Source organism: Somniosus microcephalus, chromosome 33 (genome assembly GCF_052327205.1).
Source record: "Somniosus microcephalus isolate GS21.2 chromosome 33, FLI_Smic_1.0, whole genome shotgun sequence".
NCBI classification, from domain to species: domain Eukaryota; kingdom Metazoa; phylum Chordata; class Chondrichthyes; order Squaliformes; family Somniosidae; genus Somniosus; species Somniosus microcephalus.
In genome coordinates this window covers 26,994,956-27,008,529 of record NC_141019.1, presented here as the reverse complement: position 1 = coordinate 27,008,529, position 13,574 = coordinate 26,994,956, and the positions used below count along the sequence as shown (strand labels likewise).

At 43.9% G+C, this 13,574-nt stretch overlaps 1 protein-coding gene across 10 annotated transcripts in view; it reads right to left on the bottom strand.

Annotated features, from left to right (window-relative positions):
- The window catches only part of kmt2d (lysine (K)-specific methyltransferase 2D), a 239,566-nt gene that overhangs the window by 210,606 nt on the left and 15,386 nt on the right, over positions 1 to 13,574 (bottom strand). For 9 of the 10 annotated variants that reach the window (XM_085972785.1, XM_085972784.1, XM_085972778.1 and 6 more), the window contains exon 2: positions 11,016 to 11,102. The exons of the other annotated variant lie outside the window; for it this stretch is intronic. The gene's annotated coding sequence lies outside the window, so the exon portion shown is untranslated. The remainder of the gene's footprint in view (positions 1 to 11,015; positions 11,103 to 13,574) is intronic. 10 annotated transcript variants of the gene reach the window in all.

Here is a 13,574-nt window from a genome sequence, read left to right as displayed (position 1 = left end):
GGCTGCCGTGACCCAGGTTTGCCTCTCCGCCCCCAAATCCATTCGGTTTTTTTTTAAGTCTCACTTCTAACATGCATGGTCACACTTCAGGCACCACATTTGCAAATTTCACATTTCAGATTTCACAACTGAACAAAATCGAGAGACGTGGGAATGAAAATTACCAATCAAAAACGGGCAATCAGCAAAAAGAGCAAAAGGAACCAAATGAAGTCACTCAAAATACTTTAAAAAATATTTGGACCACCATCTCACCAAGCTGAGAATGTCATACAGGAAATAAGGTTTCTAATATAATAAAGCTTTGCACAATGATAAAATTGACATTTGTTTTACCTACCTGTGTGTGGTTGAAATATTTCAAGGTTTTCCAGCAAAAGCCTGTCCCTCTTGCAGAAGCCCAAGGCTCGAGTTCAGGGGGTTTACGAGAGCTGTCACTCTAGCAGTTGAATGAAGAGGCTCAACCAAGTAGCAGAATATGACTCAGAAAATGCATCAGCATCACTCTCTGCGAGCTATTTGTGCACAATTCTCAGAATGCAGCTCCATGCCGCCTCTTTTCAGAGTTTGATGACCACCACCACATTTTGGAGTGGAGAGGCAGATAACACACCAGTTCTTTAATATGATTGACAGCAAGACTGACGATTCACAGATCATGCCAAAACTTTTTGTTCATAAGCCCTGCCCCCTAACCAGCAATGGAAATGATCTGAGGAATGACAGCCAGTAAACTATGAGAACTGTGAAGGTAGCTGAATTTAGTTGCATCTACACCAACTTTATCCAAAAGTTACTGATAGGAGAAATTATGCAACTAGCTGCAGTCTAGAGGGTGTTACATGTGCAACTACAGCAGGTTACATGCACAGCTTTATTTGTGCAACGTTTTGAGTATGAGGGGAACAAATTCATTTTTTACATCTGCAAACAATAATGATAGCACTACTTTCTAGTAGCCAATCAAAAAGCACTTACTTCAACTCTTGAGCACATCCTTCACAAATGTCTTTTCAAATCCTTTCGGTGTCCATGTACACCTCCCCTCCTGAAGCAGCGTAACCTCTGACTTATGATCAATGCAACAGCAGATCTGCTAGTCAATAATTACATTTCCACACCATCACCTACAGACAATTATCCTGATAATATTGGATGATGTTTGAATATCAGGCCAAGGGAAATGCAGCACATTTTAAAAACTGGGAGCACAAGTAGCCTGTTCCCCATTATAAAAGGTATTATTAAATGTTCATTTTTAAACATTCTGGAAACCAAAACAAATATTTTGAATCATCTTTAGGCAAGGGATCAACTTCTATTAGGTATGCTGATGACATCCAGTTCTATCAAGCACTTCTCTCTACCCAATGGCCACTTCTGTGCTGCCGGACTGCCTGTCTGACAAGTCATAATTTATTTTCAGCTGAACTTCGGAAGACCAAAGCCAGCATTGCTGGCACCTGCCAAAAACACTGTTCCATTGCCACTGACGCAAATCCCCGGTCACTAGCCTAGGCTGAACAAAACCTTGTGGCAACATTGTCATTTGTCCGATCCTGAGCCGAGCTTCATACCCCACATGCTCTCTAATAACCAAGTCCACTTACATTTCCTCTTCCACTACATTGCTCATCTCCACTCCACCACCAAAAGCCTCATCCATACTCGTCACCTCCAGAATTAATTACTCCAACGCTGTTATTACTGGCCTTCCATCATCCTCCCTCCACAAATTCCAGCTTGTGCCAAACGCAGCCACACACATTCTGTCTCGCATTAAGTCCCGCTCACCAATCATCATTGACCTAGAATGGCTCCCTATTGCCCCAAAACATCCAAATTAACATCCTTGTCTTCAAGTCTATCCATGGCCTTGCACCTCCGTAACTCTACAACATCCTCCCACAATCCATCCCGTCCCACACTCTTTGGTCCTCCAACTCCAACCTCCTGTGCATTCCCCTAATCTCAATCCACCATTAGTGGTAGAGTTTTCAGTCGCCACGCTCCTACTCTCTGGTAGTGCCGCAGTAAATCCCTCTGCCTATCTACTTCCTGGTCATCCTTCAAAAACTCCAACAACGATGAGTCAGCCTGCAGGGAGGAGGTCCAGCATCTCGTGAAGTGGTGCGCCGATAACAACCTGGCCCTTAACATCAAGAAAACCAAAGAAATCATTGTGGACTTCAGGAAGTCTAAAGGCGGAAGTCACACCCCCATCCACATCAATGGGGCTGTGGTGGAAAGGGTGGACAGCTTTAAGTTCCTCGGAGTCCACATCACGGAAGACCTCTCCTGGTCCCTCAATACCTCCTCTCTGGTGAAGAAGGCCCAGCAGTGCCTATATTTCCTAAGGAGGCTGAAGGGATGTAACCTGTCACCCCTGATCCTCTCTAACTTTTACCGCTGCACAATAGAGAGCATCCTGACGAACTGTATCACAGTATGGTATGGCCGCTGTAGCTACTATGACCGGAAAGCCCTGCAGCGGGTAGTCAAAACTGCCCAACGCATTACCGGCACCCGGCTACCGACCATAGAGCACATATACCAGAAACGCTGTTTACGGAGGTCACTGACCATCATCAAAGACACTACCCACCCCAGCCACAGTCTGTTCGCCCTCCTGCCATCTGGGAGACGCTACAGATGCATTCGCACCCGTACGACCAGATTTAGGAACAGCTTCTTTCCCAGGGCTGTCATCCTACTGAACTCCACAAATAAACTCTAAAGCCTGCACATCTGCCAATGCACTTTATTATGGTTATGTTAATGTTAATGTATTACAAGCCAAATGAATGTTGAATGTTTAAATGTCTTAATCTAAATGTACACTCTCGGGAGCCGCAAGCCTACATTTCGTTGTACTGCACTTGTGCACTAACAATGACAATAAAAGTTGATTATGATTATGATTATGAACTGCTATTAAATCTCCATTTGCAACTGAAGCTATCTGGCCAGATTCCCTCTCTTTTAGATTAATAACTCCTATAGCCACATTTAAGCTCGTTCACAGTTTGCACACACGTAACTTGAGGTTTCCATTCGCAAGAGAATGGCTCCAAACCTAAGCGGAGTTTTTTCTATGTACCATTTTGCCCCCAACAACCTGATCTCTTCCTAACCCTCCCCTATTTTATTGCATCACGCCCTTCCCAGTGCCCCTCCTCATCCGTCACGACCACAATCAATGACCTCCTTTGCTGTCACTGCTCCAGGCTCAAGTCCCTCCTTGGACTGGCCCATGGCTTCACTCTGCTCGAACCCAGGCATCCTCGGTCACGTCCATTGCTGTGTCTCCCAGAACAACAATGTCAACTGTTTCACCCCCTCAATCTGGCACACATCCTACCCAGGCCGCTTCCAGAATTTGATTCTTTCAACCTTCTCCCCATCTCCCTCTCCACACACCACCAGCAGCCCCCCTCCCCCCCAGTAATCACTGAGGTTCTCCCCATCCACACTGCATCACCCCGCAATATGTCCATTTCCTTGTTAACAAGGCCCTTCTCATCCACAAAGTATCCCGGAGGACTCTATGATATGCTAGGCCTGACTGAAACCTCGTGCACGAGTGATAACTCTTTCCCACACCCACTGAGGCTGCTGCAGCCAGTAGCACATTCCATCATGCTCCCCATTGTGGCATGGATCTTGTAGAGATGGGATCTGGGGACTTATCCCCTTAGTCCTCCAACACGTTAAGCACCTCACCATCCACCACACCTCTTTTTCAAAGCTACCCTCAAATCCCTCACTAGCATCGTCTGCTACTCAGACGACCCCTCCTCTGCCATTCCATTATTTACAACGCATCAGCTGATATGCTAAACAGCTACCTTGTCTGCACTTTTGATATCTTTGCCCCTACCAGAACTCAGCCTCCTGCTCCACCACTCCTCCAGTGGAGCGCTGACCTTTGTGATCTCAAATCGAGGACCACAGGCTCAAGTGCACTACTGGCCTGGTCGTCCACCACCAGAGTTAGCTTGACCACATCAAACACTATTGCCTTCCCCTCTCTGCTGCCAAATTCTACTACTCTAGAATCACCCTGGCAGATAAGCACAACGGTCACCTCCTCTTCTTCAAACAAACCATCTCTTTCAACCTCTCTCCCCTAACCCATTCATCCTCACCACTGATGGCAGGCTTGAGAAGCTGATGCACTTTAGTCTCCAAATCAGAGACCGTCCACTCAGCTGCCTCAGCTGACCAATTCCTCACTGCCTACCTGTCCCCAAGTGCCTCCAGAACACGTTGGCCCGGAATGTGTGGTGGGTAAGAACAGCGAACGAACAGCATTTGCTGTTATTACCCCTTTGAAACTGACCGCAACTTCAGGAGTTAGCGCCCGCGCATCCTAATGCGGAAATCCTGAAGTTGCGGTCAGTCATTCAATGCTCCAACACTGGCTATGCTGTGGCACACCCCCTCCCCTCCGCCGGCAATCAGTGTAATCAGGGAAAATCAGCGAATATGACGAAATATCACTGTTAAATACCCCATTAAAAGTTAGACCTTGTTGGATTTGATGTAACTGGGGTTTTAACAGCATATTGACTGCTAAACAAACGTTATGGCCCTGAAAAAATCATTTTATTTTTGTGGAGTGTCAAATTTCTCCATTATAATAAAAATTACAATTTTTAAGAAACTTAAAAAAAAGTTTTAAAGTTTGGTCATATTTATTTCAGGTTTATTTTTTCCCCCCATATGAGAGTCCCAATCTTTGTTTTGCTCTCTAACATTTTTTAAAAGTCTGGATAAAAGCAGCTTCTTCACTTCCTGCTTCCCCGTCTGAGAATTCTGCATTGTGATTGGCTGCTTAGACAGCTTGTTGACATCACAACAGCTATGGAATTCCCACTACACTGCACTGATCTCAATTGCACATCAAAAAAGCCAAACTTCTCACCAGAGAGCGCCGGGGCCCGCGGCGAACGCCTTTGCTTCACTGCTGACTGTAAATTACGGGCCAATGTAGCTTCTCTCCCCTCTTATTTCCTTCATGAAATCCACCATCACCCCCTGCTTAACCAGTCAACCAATTCCCCTTGAACCAATGCTCACAGACGCAATAAACTTCTTTTTCTTCAGGCGCTATGCCACCATCTTCACAAATGTGATCATCCCCCTCCCTTAAAAAGGTCCATCCTCAACCCCTCCGTCTTCTCCAACCGCTTTCCTTCCTCTCTCCAAGGTCTTCGAACATCTTGTTGCCGTGCAACTCCACAACCACCTTTCTTCAGTCTAGTTTCTGTTCTACCTACACCTCCAAAACCATTATGCTTAATTGTTTAAGGTTGATCTTACCTCGGATTACCCTAAAGTGTAAAGAGAGTTTTAAAAACACCCTAAGACCACTATTTTCACCTCCATCCCCAGCTCAGCCCTTTAAACCTTCATCCGTGCCTTTGAGATCGCCAACCTAAGATTATTGATGTCTCCCTAGCCAATCCCCCTCGCTCCATCATATACAAATTCCAACTCATTCAAAACACCAGCTGCATCCTATCTGTACAAAATCCCACTCACACATCACCCTTGTTGACCTCAACTGATTTCCACCCCCTAATGAATGGATTTCAAAATCCTCATCATCCCTTACAAATCCTTGCATGACCTTGCTCCACCCTACTTCTGCAACCTCCTCCATGTCGATGGCTCAACTCTTCTGACTCTGGTCTATTGTGCGCTCCCTTCTCCACTTCCACTCCAATATCAGGGAAAAGCCGTTTACCCATCTCATCGCCGCACTCTGGAATTTTCTTCCCAAATCCTTCTGCCTTGCCCTAGCTCTCCCCAACTTCAAAAGCCTCCTAAAAACGTACCTTATCGACCACCTCCCAGAACTCTTTTCCCGACTCCTGCTCAGATCCAACCCCTCCATTCCGAAGCCCTATGGGACATTTTCTACATTAAAAGCACTGTTTAAGTACAAGCTATCATTGTCATTCCTGCTTGGTGTCTCATCTGCATTTTTGTGAAGCCATTTGGCACGCTTTGTTATGTTAAAGAGACTATGGACGTGCAAATGATTTCTGTTGTTGCAAAGTTTGTTAATCTGTTTTAGCATAGTGCACCTTCAAATGACTTCCATCTGTTCCAACCTTCCCTCTGTCTTCTCAAGTCAGAGTCAGCCTCCAGCACTAATGCTAGAGAAAGAGTGTTGAGGAGATGGCGAGACTTCCCGTTTCTTTGGTTGACGGCAGTTATCTCCACCATTCATTTAACTGAGCACTCTTTTTTATTGCAACTCGGAGGGGGGGGAGAAATAGAGGAAGGAACTTGTACAGTTTTTCTTTATTCCAAAGAACAGTAATATGGTTTTAATGACTACCACTACTAAAAGAAAGACTTGCATTATATACGATAGCAAAATACTGCAGATGTTGGAAATCTGAAATAACAACAGAAAATGCTGGAAAAACTCAGCAGGTCAGGCAACATCCGTGGAGAGAAATTTGAGTTGACGTTTCGGGTCGAACCCTTCTTCAAAACTGGAAAGAAAAGAAATTAGATCGAAGGCAGGGCTGCAATCGGACAAAAGAAGTGAAAGAAACAAAAGAGCTAGACGAGATGGTAATAGGCTGAGATTAGGTATAAAGTGTACTGGCAGGGCAAGAGATAGCTGCCACCTTTTGTTTCTTTCACTTCTTTTGTCCGATCGCAGCCCTGCCTTCGATCTAATTTCTTTTCTTTCCAGTTTTGAAGAAGGGTTCGACCCGAAACGTCAACTCAAATTTCTCTCCACGGATGTTGCCTGACCTGCTGAGTTTTTCCAGCATTTTCTGTTGTTACTTGCATTATATAGTTCCTTATCTCCAAGCATCTACAAACAAGGATTCACACAATGAATTACTTTGAAATGCTATGTAGGCAAATGTGGCAACTATTTTGCATCCAGTAAGATCTTAAAAACAATTAAGATGAACCAGTTCATTTGTTTTTGGTTGAGGGAGGAATGTTGCTTATCGGATCCATTGGAATAGGCAGATGGAATCTTGGTGCAACATTTCATTCAAAAGAACACATTGAACTTCCTCAGTATTACATTCAAGTATCAGCCTAGATTATGTGCTCAAGTCCTACAACTTACATTTATATAGTTAAAAAAAGTGTCTGAATATTGAGAGAGAGACAGAGACACACAGAGCAGGAAGCAAAGGAATTGCTGTGGGAAGACACTGAAAGCATGGTCAAAGAGATGCATTTCAAGATGCATCAAGGCAAAATAGCTTCAGGAGAAAGTGCCAGAGAGCAGAAGCAGGTCAGCTGAAGGAGTAGGTTCTGACAATGGACCGGAGATGACAGTGAACAAGCTATAATCTGAAGTCAGAGGAACAATGAGTGCGGGCAGGAATACATGGCAAGAGAAGTGGGATGGGACTGTGGAAGGATTTGAAAATGGGGGCAAGGATCTTGCAAGTTGTTTTGCTGGGACACGGAGCCAGTGGAACTGCACAAGGACAGAAGTGATTGATGGGTAGGACATTTTTGGAAGATGACACAGGTTGCAGAGTTCTAGTTTTGCTGAAGTTTGGGCAGAGTGGAACTGGGGAGGCCAATTTAGAGAGCAATACAGAAATCAATCTTCAAGGTGCAGAAGACGTGCGTGAGGATTTCAGCAGCAGAGGGGCTGAGGTAGGGAAGTAATTAGGCAATATCCTGGAGGTGGAAGAAGCATCTCGCCAACTGACTGGATGTTGAGCAGAAAGCTCAGTTGAGAGTTGAAAAAGACTACAGTGGCGCACATCCACAGGTTCTGCCTGGAGAAGCAGCCAGGGACGTTCATAGCAGGCAGTACCAGAGGCACACGAGTGCTGGCGAGAGACAAGACAGGATCATTTCAGTTTTGCCAACTGAATTTTTCTACATATTCAAGGCTTCAAGGATCCATTCGCTTCAAGTAATGGAACAGATTCTAAACACTTTCAAATAAAGTATCTCACTCCATTATTTAAGAAAGGTGAGAGAGAGGGGGGGACCAGGAAATTATAGATCTATTAGTCGAACGTCTGTTGTGGGGAGCTTACTAGAATCTGTTATTAAGCACAGAGTGACTGAGCACTTGGCCAAATATGAACTGATCAGAGAGAGCCAACATGGATTTGTAAAGGGCAAGTCATGTCTAACTAACTTAGTTGATTTTTGAGGAGGTCACTAACATGGTAGATAGGAAGTGTCTATGGATGTTATTTATATGGACTTCCAGAAGGCATTCAATAAGGTTCCCCACAAGGGATGATTAGCAAAAATGAAAGGGCATGGAATTAGAGGCAACCTATTAACATGGACAGGGAATTAGGTAGGAGGTAGGAGACAGAGTAGGGATAATGGGCAGGAAGTGATTAGTGGTGACCCCCAGGGATCTGTGCTGGGGCCTCAGCTTTTCACTATATTTATCAATGACATAGATGAAGGAATAGAGAGCTGTATATCCAAGTTTGCTGATGATACTAAGTTTGGTAGCACAGTAATTAGTGCAAATGGGAGCAGAAAGTTGCAAAGGAACATTGATAGAGTGAGCAAAACTGAAGCAGGTTGAGTTCAGTGTAGGGAAGTGTGAGGTCATTCACTTTGGACCCAAGGACAATAGATCAGAATATTTTCTAAATGGCAAGAAGCTAGAAACTGTGGAGGAGCAGAGAGATTATGGGGTGCATGTACATAAATTACTGAAAACTAGTGGACAGGCATAAAAAAAAATAGAAAGGCTACTAGAATGTTAGCCTTTATCTCAAGGGAGCTGGAATACAAAGGGGTGGAAGTTATGTTACAGTAGTATAGTGCACTGATTAGACCGCATCTGGGGTACTGCGTTCAGTGACCTCGGAGTGGGTGCAGCTCAGATTCACCAGAATGATATCGGGGCTAAATTATGATGACCGGTCGTATAGACTCGGCTTGTATTCCCTCGAGTATAGTAGATTAAGGGGTGATCTAATTGAGGTGTTTAAGACGATTAAAGGAGTCAATAGGGTAGATAGAAAGAAACTATTTCCTCTGGGGGGGGGGGTCCGGAACAAGGGGGCAGAACCTTAAAGTTAGAGCCAGGCCGTTCAGGGGTGATGTCAGGAAGCACTTCTTCACACAAAGGGTGGTAGAAATCTGGAACTCTCTCAAAAAGCTGTTGAGGCTGAGGGGTCAATTGAAAATGTCAAAACTGAGATTGATATATTTTTGTTAGGTAAGGGTATTGAGGGATATGGAACCAAGGCAGGGAAATGGAGTCAAGATACAGATCAGCCATGATCTAATTAAATGGCAGAACAGACTCGAGGGGCTGAATGGCATGCTCCTGTTCTATGTTCCTACCTTTAATACTTGCAATTTACAAACACTCACCACCTAGTCAGGGACAAGTTACTTTCCTGCACAGGCAAGGTGAGATACAAAGCATCTTGCCAACTTGTGTGTAATATTAGTGGGCTTCTCGCTCCAATGCGAGTCCATTACTGCTCATTTACTTTGAATTGTTGCAGCTGATTCATTGTGAAATGTTGCAACTCCTCTCTAGTCCACTGACCAACTCTACGGCAATACAGTCTCGTCCTCTTAATTGGAAGTAGCTACCCAAGGTGGGTAGATGGAGTTAAGATACAGATCAGCCATGATCTAATTGAATGACGGAACAGGCGCGAGGGGCTGAGTGGCCTCCTCCCGTTCCTATGTTCCTAATTTGAATTATTTGGTGATTGCATGATTTTCAATGTAAAAAAAACACCTCATGCACGGTTTTATTAAAGTTGCTTAAATCAAATTACTGGATGATTCAAACATTTTTGAGCAAAAAACAACTTTGACGGAACAGAAATAGACTGCATCAATAATGTTATTCAAAAGCTAATGCAACAGATCTTTGGTGATATTTAGGATAGCTTTCACCTGCTGGTAAATCATTTCCTTCCCCCACCCCGCCAAAAGCAACTGCTTGTACGATACCTCATCTAAATCGGCATAAGAACATAGAGGTACAGGACCCGAAGTAGCAGGTTTTTAAAAAACGTTTACAAGTCTAGAGAAAGCAAAAGCACATGGTTGAATGGAAATCTTTTCAGAAACATAGTTCTATCTTCTCAGCAAGCTTTGACCATTGAATCAAAGTCAGAAGAAGAACTGTGTGGCAGAGTTGGTTAGCATGCTGTTTTTTCACCTTGGGGATGTGGGTTTGGATCTACCTCAGACTGTTATCTGCTAGCTTTAAGGGTCCTATTTAAAATCATTTTAGGCAGTTTTAGCCCAATTCCTAGTGAACATAGGCCCCACAACACAAAATTCAGTACAAACTGGTAATATTACTTGGAGATGCCACAAAAGGGAGTGGAAAATTCACATTGGTACTGTAGGGGGTGCTCTTTCTAAGCTTGGATCAAGGGAAGTTTCACTCAGCATTTGTCCATGCAATACATGAACTCGGAGTGCCTAATGCTAACACTGGGCATCCAAAGTGGAAAGAGTTCAAGAACATTATTCACCTCCCGAAAGAAAGTTATTAAAACACAGTCCTGGGCATCCCTGATGGCTCATCAATTTTCGCTCGAGTATCTAAGCAATAGACACCTGGAAGGTCCCAGATTCAAACCACAGTCTGTGCTAAGCTAGCTGATTTCGGACTTGTGAGCGTCTCTGGCTTAGAAAGGGGAATATGGGGCAGGGTTTCCATTCCTGATTGCTGTCCGTGGCCCCTGCTAGAAGTGTGCATGTGTGAACATCGGCAAGGACAGGATCAGACTCAGCTCTGATACTCCCAACACTCACATAACTTGCCAACACTCCCCATCAAGGCTCAGGCATAATGAGCAGGGCCACCAGTTTATGGTGACTGATTAAGTTCAATTCTGTTTTTATTACATGTGATCCCAAGACTTTTACCGATGTTTTGGAGATCACATTCCAAGATTTTTTCCGCTGACCATTGGGGCAATGGCTTATGTGATGACTGAAAAGATCAAATTCCCATTTTTATTACATGGGATTAAAGCATTTTCTGGGATTTTTACCAGTGTGTTGGGATCACATTCTGTTATTCTGTCCATTTTTCTGTGAACCGACATCCGTGGAATCGTACCTCAGTTAGGAATCAATGCCTTCAGGAGAGGAGAGGAGAAAGTTAGCAAGTAGAAAAATACAGTCCTTCAGGCTTCAGCCTAGGTTCCCTATCCAATTAGCACCTGCTGGACATCAGGAGGGGGCAGGATTGGGCTTCACTATAATGCCCCATCACAAACAGCCTACCAACATTGATCATCTAGGCTCACACATGAAGAATGCGCATTTGAGGGGCATACCAGAGGGCTGCCGAACCCCAGCATGATGAGCAGCTTGCTGGGCGCTGGGGGCAGAGAAAGAACAAAACTAAGTTGTGAGGCCTTCTGCAGCAATACAGCATCAAGTTGAACAAATGAAAGTTTTTTTCCCCCCAGAGTACAGGAAACTTTGTGCTATCCGGCACCGACGGGACCGAGCTGTTGCCGTCCCATCAAAACTGCCGGACAAACCAGCGCTAATGTTGAAACATACGGAGATTTTGAGCTCCGTATCTGGCAACAAACCCTGTTGCTTAGCAACAGCTTCTAAACAGTCGGCCGTACCTTGCAAGCGTCTCTGTAGCTTAGCAACAGCTTCAGCGAGACCTTGCAGAGCCTGACTGGTGAAAAAAAAGCAACGAAAAGAAAAAAAACCTAACGAAACGGCTCCTGATTTTTGCCGGTGGCTCGAGCATTCCAGACAGTTAACCTCCGGATAAACCAAAGTTTCCTGTACATTTGTGGCCCAATATATGCAGGTGTCGTCCAGCTAATAACCTGAAGACCAAATATACAGTTCACCATTTGTCTCCCCCAGTTTTGGGTAGCCATAAATGTACAAATGTTCTCAACTTTTGATCTTTCAGGAGTCCACACTGTTGACAGCACATTTCTGAAATTAGTTTGAACAGTTCTGCCTCCAAAGATTTGATGGGTGAAGAGTCTCGAAGCTCTTTCCTCCACTTTACTTAAAATATATCTGAGCATTGAAATTGAGAATCCCAGAGCCGGTTTGCAAAACCTCCAATTTCATTAATTCACTGATAGCACCAGTCTGCAAAGAAGTCAAGTGTGTGTACAGTACTAGATCATTCCCAAACTATTTACATTGATTCAAAATAGTTCACAGCCTTACTGAAACTACTAAACCCTCCAGTGGTTTTTAAACCCACCTTCCAGAATGCTGCTTAAAAGAGGAAACTGCTTTACAGCGATTTCCCCTTACACAGAATCAATGTATTGTACTACAAAATATGATTGAGGCATAGAACTTCAATGCCTCAGTCAAACCAGACACAAAACTACCGGGCACAGTCCCACAGCTAACTCTCAGCATGAAGCCCTCATCCAAGCACAGTCACATTCACTGCCAGCACAAAGGCTTGAATCACATAACATTCTGTTGTAAATTACTCGGTTTTTTCAGGATTTACTTCATCAACTTTCACATCACCAAACAGCAGAAAGATGAAATCTCAGAACCCATTGCAATTTCAGAAAGTGCAAGATATATGGGTCAATACAACCTTTCCTAATAGCAACATAACAAACGTCATAATCTATCTCTAGGATTGATTACTGTCCAAGATGTCCAAATTCATTCGGTCAATGTACACTTGTATTTAAATACAGCAATAGAAACCTTTGGGCCACCTAAGTGTACCATGGAAGCTTGGGGAGGGCCACAAATAAAGTTGAAATCCATTTTTCCCATTCATTTACATATACCAAGTTGCTGATAGTAAACGAGCTTGGTGCTCTGACTTAGTACTTCACCAATGAGGCAACATTGCCAAGGATAACCTTTTCCGAATCTCTAGGCCCACAGAATTAAACAGGACAAAGCAGTGAGTAAGAAATATATGGGCAAATAGGATTGACTTGCTTGAGCTTCAAGGGCCGGATGGCCAGGGTTTAGGGGCCGTTTGTCTCATAGGGCACTGCTTGGACATGCCTGTCCTAGTTTATGAAGTTAGTCCTCATAGCTTACCCCTCTTCTGCTTCTTTCCCTTTAACCGGTTACTAATCCAGATTACCCTCCATGTGGAAATAGCCTTTCAACACTCAGTTAAGACATGAAAACTGGCCACTCAGTTGAGGTGTCAGAAGTAAAAAAAAAACGCTCCTCCGGGCAAATAGGGATGGACAATAAATGTAGCCTTGCTAGGATCACCCATATCCCGAGAGAATTAAAAAAAAAATACAGGTCATTAAAAAGGTAGCAGCGGAAGTAGTTAAGGTCGTTAAAAAAACGGCACGGTTTTGTACCTTACACAAGAGATAGATGATGCTGAATTTACAAGACTTTGTTAGGTCATATCCCATTATAGTAAGGATACAAAAGCAATGGAAAAGATGCTGTATAGATTCATTAGGATGTTACCAGGAATGATGGGTTACAATTATGAAAAGGGAATTCAGAAGTTAGGGCTTTTTCACTGGAGCAGATTGATCAGATAACGGTCAACATTATGAAGGGTTATGATGGGGTAAATAAATCATGATAGATTATTTTCACTGGCCAGGAACAAA